Source organism: Sapajus apella, unplaced genomic scaffold (genome assembly GCF_009761245.1).
Source record: "Sapajus apella isolate SASKATOON/1434 unplaced genomic scaffold, GSC_monkey_1.0 scaffold1, whole genome shotgun sequence".
Taxonomy (NCBI): domain Eukaryota; kingdom Metazoa; phylum Chordata; class Mammalia; order Primates; family Cebidae; genus Sapajus; species Sapajus apella.
The window spans coordinates 76,630,970-76,637,813 of NW_022436941.1; the positions used below are offsets into that span (position 1 = coordinate 76,630,970).

The window sequence follows — 6,844 nt, forward strand, 5'->3', positions numbered from 1 at the left end:
ACAAAGTACTTGTAGAAATTCAAAAGGGGGGAAATTACTACATATTGCAAAATATTTGGAAAGGTTACATATAGAGCAGCAAGGTGAGCTGAGCCTTAAGTAGGTAGGAAGGTTGGATGAGGCTCGGCAAGGTGGACAGGAAGAGGGAAGCCGTGGCATTTATGGAGTACACATTGACAGAGGCAATGAGGTAAGTTTGGTCAGGTGTGTTAAGGAGATGGTGGGTTTGGCCCGAAAGGAGTTTTCACAGAGGAGAAATGGCACCTGAGGGCAGCATAGTGTTAGGCACCAGTTCATTGAAAGAAAGCCTCCAGGTGCAGTGCCTCATACCTGTAATCCCAGCACTTTGGGAGGCTAAGGAGGGAAAATCATTTGCGCTCAAGAGTTCGAGACCAGCCTGGCCAACATAGCAAAACTCCGTCTCTACAAAAAATATAAAAATTAGCCACACTTAGTGGCATGCATCTGAAATCCTAGTTACTTGGGGGGCTGAGGCAGGAGGATCACTGGCACCCAGGAAGTTTAGGCTTCAGTGAGCCATGATTGTGCCACTGAACTCCAGCCTGGGTGACAAAATGAGAGTAGAGAGAGAGAGAAAAAAAAAAAAGAAAAGAAAGAAAGAAAGAACAGAGGGAGGGAGGGAGGGAGAGAGAGAGAGAAAGAAAGAAAGCCCAGGGGATTTGGATTTCATCCTGTAGGCAATAGAAAGTCACTGGACATTTTTGGGCAAGAGACTGGCATGGAGGGAGATACCTCTAAAGATGATTAATCTGATGCTAATCACCAAAACCAGTGTCAGGAGGCTCCCACACAGTCCAGCTGTGAGGCCGTGAAGCCTGGGAGACAGATCTGTCCACTGCCAAGAACTCTGGAGGCTGCCCAGGGTCCCCTTAGGAAACACTTGGCAGATAAAGCCTTTCTCTTTCTCTAAAAATCCCCACGTTCTCATCCCCTACTTTGCCCTTGACAGTACTGCCTATGCTATACTAAAATGTTAAGGACAGATTATGGCTTAAAGTAGGTGCAAGAGAACACAAAACTTCACAGGGATGAGAACCGTTCAGCGGGCTCACCATGAGAAATTACTTTTCACAGAAGCCTTCAAAACATATCTAGTAATATCTAGTTTTCAATAGTAAAAAACAAAAAACCATTTGGGTGTTCCGGGATGGGGGAAGTTTCACAAGAAGCAATTTACTTCAAATTTACTTCAAGTGGTGGCATTTGGGTTGTGGTCGATTGCTATGACACCAAGAGAAAGCAAGTTAACTTGGATTAAGTCTCTTTTCTGCTTTCCAAATTACATAGATTTCTCGGGGTCTTTGCCCTCCCCACATCTGGACTCCAGGAATGAGTCATTTAAGGAGGCACCTCCAGACAGGAGTTTCTGTTCTCTGCAGTTATTCTAATCCGCACTCTGTACTTGGATTGCCCATCAGACAAATCAGGGAAGAAAGCAGGAGCCTCTAAAGCAGGCATGCAAATTTCCCCAGGCTTACCATCTCAAAGAAATTGGCCCGACCAAAATGACCTCAGGCATCCACCAAGGAGAAGAACTTGCTTCTAAGAACTTCTCTGCAGCCTTCCATGTTTCCTTCCATGACAGGCATCTGTGGGGTGACAATTAGGTGTGGTGGGTGGGCATCTCTGTGGGCTGGCAGCCTATTTTAACTTCCAACTGTGGGAGTGAGCTTTAACTCTGTGCTAAAATTAGGGGAATCCAACAACTCCTGTGGTTATTTCAATCAGTTCCCACTTATTGAGTAGCAGCGGCACAGTTAAGTAATAACATGGTAACCTTGCCAAGACATAAATGAAATGCTGAGTGTTGCCCAGTTGGAGCTGAAATCGCTTCAATGATCTAAGCTGAGAGCCAAACCAACAAAAGGGCTGCCGGCCCTCTGGGGGTGGGGGAAACTGGGGACATGGAACAGAATCCCCAGAGCAGCTCCTCAGATGCTGGGGGCAGAGCTAAGGAAGTGGGTGCTGATTGGCCTGGCAATCCAAACTTCGAAACAGAAATGCCAGCAGCCCCAGTGGTCAGGAAGGCTCAGTTTGTTCTCCCTCCCAGAGAGGGCACGTGGGCTCTGCCAGAGGAGCCCACTGCCAGACCCAGGGCTCCCAGAAAGACCTTGGCCCCTGGTGCTTGAGTTCACACCGTGGCAATGAATGTAGTCATGATCCAGAGAAGCGGCTCGGAAGCCACACTGTGGAGAACGTTGTTCTGACTGGCTCTGCTATGAAGGGATGATTTTCTCTAGCTGAGAGAGACAAGCGCCATGCCAGCTCCCAGTTCAGACCACCAGGTGAGGTCAAGAGAAGATCAAAAGGAGAAGGGTTTGAAGAAACGTTTTATCCAGGATGCTTAGGGCACCAAATGCCAACAAGCCCTAAGCCATCCCCCCTGGGTTGGGGTTAGATCTGGGGAGGGACCTGCGGTGGCAGAAGTCACTGATAACTGTAGATGGAGCATACAAGTTTTCAGTTCGTGCAGGGTTCTTCAGTTCCCCTTCCCCACTCTTTCAATGGTCTTAGCCATTTTACTCTGGATGGTTAACTGGACCTGAGGTCAAGTCCAGTGCACCCTGCAGGGGCCCGGAATGCCAGGAGACAGGATTGTTGGTGGCCATCTCAGAAGTCGGCCTGCCACACATTACGGTCATTCAGCCCAGGGGTGTCCAATCTTTGGGCTCCTCTGGGCCACATTGGAAGAAGAATTGTCTTGGGCCATACATCAAGTACACTAACACTAATGAAAGCTGATAAGCTAGTTCTCAAAATCACAGAAAAATCTCATTATGTTTTAAGAAAGTTTGTGAATTTTTGTTGGGCCGCATTAAAAGCTGTCCTGGGCCGCTGGCAGCCTGCATGCCATGGCTTGGCCAAGCTTGATTCAGCCTGAGAACCAAGTGAGCACAGAAGACAAGAAAAAGGAAAGCTGTCCCTGGAGCTACACCTTTCACAGTTGCTGTCAGCTCTGGCTGCACTTCAGAGTTACTTAGCAGCTTTTTAAACATACCCATACCTGGGCCCCCACCCTACATGTTCTAATTTAACTGGTCTCAAGTGGGTGCTAGTTTTCCTCCTCACCTGGTTCCAATGAGCAGCAGGCCTGGCAAACACTGATTTCATCTTTCCAGCAAAGGTTTGCTAAGGAAGGGGATTTAAGCTTTGACGAACACAAAGCACGAGCATAAACTCTCAGGGGTTTCCAGGTAGAAAGGCATGTTAAAGGTCACCAGACAGATGCCGCTCCTACTGACCTAAGAACGCCATCCCTGACACAACACCTCCACACCATCCCGACAAGGAGAGACACCTTGACCTCTGCACCCCCTTCTCCCCCATGCACAGTCGAGAACAGGCAGCTCACAGTGGGACACAGCTGATGGCTCAAAGCTTACCTTATGTTGAGCTGATTTCAATGATCTCTTCTATTCTTATTCTTGTCCTTTGAATTTCAGTAAAAAGACATAAAGAAAATTCCACACGATGTTGTTTTAAAAAGAAAAAAATCTGAGCACCAGCTGTGTTGCTGGATTGAAGGTTTGGCCCTGTTGTACTTTCAAATAATGATGCCTGCCCAAGTCGGAGGAACAGGTCTCAGCTGCTGTGAAGCTCATATCCTCTCTCTGCCCCTGGAAACTCACCTGCCCTGTGTCCTAGCCCAGGAGATACACCACGGCATCTCTTGTCTTCTAACAGGGCTTAAGAGCTCAATGGGTTTCCTTGATTTCTGTTTTAACAATTACCTTCACTGCCTTACACTAAAATTGAGGCTATACCAAAAAAAAAAAAAATGTAGCTTTTATATCATTAAGTAATGTTTTCATTTTACAAATATTTCTGAAAAGCCTATTCTGTTTCTGGTAGTGCTAGTTTCCAGAGAAGTTAATGGTGAAGCAAAGGCAGACCCAGTTCCCCCTGATGGGTTCCTTAACTAATTAATCACACAAACACGTTAGGCCACACCTGTGATCTGGGGTGTGCAGGAGAGGTACCTGGTGATTTGAGGGCACATCCCCTTTGCCTAAGTGTCAGGGAGGGCTTCCCTTGAAGATCTGAGGAGGAGTTAACTCTGGAGAGTGAGGGAGCCAGAGCATCCAGACAGAGGAAGCCTTGTAGACAAACACCCTGCGCTGGGAGGGAACTCGGGTAGGAGAAATTGAAAGGAGAGTTGTGTGGTTGAGACCCAGAGCAAGGGACAGTGGGCTGACAAAGGGGTAGGAGCCATCTGAAAGTGCATTATGACCCGAAGAACAATGGGAAGACATCAAAAAATTTTACTAGGCAGGGGAAAAGGTTTCAATGTTAGCGGTAACCTTCACAAAAGGTACTTCCTCACTAGCAATTCATACCATTATTCTGCATTTGGGTTTTAAAACATGGAAAGTTCTTTTTAAAAGCAAAAACATCCTTTTTAATTGTCCAAAAGCTTCCAGTACTTATTTATTCATTTGTTCATTCTACAACGATTCTTGAGCTCCCACTATGCACTGGGCCCTGCCACTAGGAAGCTTATACACTGGTAAGAGGGACGGACAAGGAAAAACAGTCGCATGGCCAGGGGTCTCTCCAGGACTCTTGGTACTTCCAGTGCCTCCCTGCACCCAGCCATCCTCAAAGTGACATTGATGTGAATGAGGCTGAGACTCGCAGAGAAAGACAATAGTAAACAAAACAAAGTCGAACTCCCCCCAGGCTGACAGCCTAACAAGGAGCTAAGAACACATAGCAGATAAATAGCTATACACACACCAGGTAGTTGTAAATGCCACGAAAAATAAAACAGATAAGAGGAGTATGGAATGATGAAGGGCTTGCTATTTTATATACAATGGTCAAGAAAGCCTCCGATTGTCATTTGAGAAGGGAACATACCAGAAAGCTCTATGGAGAAGCAGCATTCCAGGGAGATGGAATCACGAATGCAAAGATTTGAGGTGGAAGCTTGCTTGCTTTGTTCTGGGAACACAGGAAGTCAGTGTGGCTGGAGGGGTGCATGGGTTGTGGTGCGGCAAAGAGAATTGCCCCTCGGGAGCTGAGGGTTATGATGTCAGAGGGGGAGCGAGAACCAGGTCGCACAGCACTTTGTGGTACATAAGGAGGAGTATGGATTCTATGTTGCCATGGGAAGCCAGCATCCTTACACGAGATGGTTAAGTGCTGAGAGAAAACAGATCAGGTTAAGGGGCTAGAGAGAGACTGGAAGGCTAGGGAGGCTATTTAAAACAAATGGGCAGAGGAGCTCTCTCTGAGGAAGTGACTGTAGGGCTGAGTCTTGAACTATCTGAAGCAGCAACCATGCAGATTTCTGGAGGAAGCCAGTTCCAGGCAGAGAAAATAGCACTAAAGTGGGAATAAGGATGACATATCCTGGAAAGAGCAAGAAGGTCAGCATGGCCAGGGCACAATGCTGGAGGAAGCAGAGGGAGGAGGCCAGCCCTGCGGAGGCCAGGGGACGGTGCTTGGCTTTTACTGTAAATGTTCTGAGAAGATTTTGGAGGAGTGTAAGTAGGTTACTCTGATTGCTGCATTGGGAATAGACAATAGCAGGGAAGAAGTGGAAGCAGGGAGACCAAACAGAAGCCTGTTGCAATTGCTAAGGCCTGAGATGGCAACCACCAGACAGAGGTGGCTGCAGGGGTTACATTCAGGACCTATTCTGAAAGCAGAAGTGGCAGTAGTCACTAATGAATGGGATATGGAGGTAGAAGAAAGAGAAATCAAAGGTGGCTTCTGTTTTTGTTACGGCTTGCTTGTTTGTTGAGGGAACTGGCTGAAAACCCAATAGATTTTGGTGTTTGTTCTTGACTAAGAAGAGTGTGACGCCACAGAGCTACTGCCCCAGACAGGACTTGGCTGAAGGGCTACAGCCTGGTGGTGGCAAGACTGGGAGGGAAACAGAACAGCACTATGAGAAAGAACCCAGAAGCAGGGAGAGGCAGGAAAGGCCTTGGACCCCCAAGGAGGAGGAGGTTGGGAGGACCTACGAGGGAAGACTTCACAGCTGTGCTCCCTAGATTACTTTCGTGATCATTATAGAGTAAAACTCACTTTGTGTCTGTATGCATTTACACATCTGTGAATTTTAGCCATCATTAGCCATTTAGATATATATATATATCTCCATATACATATGACATTGAGGAGGAACTGGAGGGGCCCAAACGTGACATTTTTCCATGGGCCCTCGGAAAAGATTGGTGTTTACGAGTGGGAAAGCTCCTGCAGCAGAGGGATAAGCTGTGGGCACGATGGGTTTCTGGGCGGTCGTGAGCCACCAGTGCTGTGAGGAGGTCATGGCAAAGGAGCCATTCCACTGGGCTTGGACTCTGGGGGTGAGCACCCCCACCATGGCGGGGTTCAGAGGATCTGTCCACAGGTCCCTGTCTGCCTTCCCTGGGGCCCTGGCCTCCCGCCGCCCCACTGTTTCCCCTGCGGCTTGCCCCAGCACCGCAGCTGCCACCCAGTTAAGCCTGCGGCATTCAAGTGCTCTTCTCTGACCTCAGAGTGTCATCGCCCTCCCTCCCAAAATTCTCTCTCTCAGGGTTCAAAAACACCTGAGGCGGGGACTTTCTCATTGTCTTGCCTGCCTAGATGCAACAGGAACCTGACACCTGCTGCCTCTGCATTTTCCCAAAGCCTCCACCACGCCCTGGGCACTGAAGCTCTGCAGAGTGAAGAATGGCACGCCTGCTGGCCCACTGACCCACACACGACCAGCCGTGTTGCCACTCCTGCCCCTTCCTCCCAGCCTGCAGCTTGTACCCACACCTGTCCTGGTCCCCTCTAATAAATTCATGTCCAAAAGACACCAAAAAAGAAAAGAAAAAAAAAAAAT

General features: G+C 48.1%; 1 pseudogene; it reads left to right on the plus strand.

The window, feature by feature from the left end:
* The first annotated feature begins 1,925 nt into the window (after positions 1–1,925).
* On the plus strand, positions 1,926–6,748 carry LOC116558162 (annotated as a pseudogene).
* The last annotated feature ends 96 nt before the right edge of the window (positions 6,749–6,844 follow it).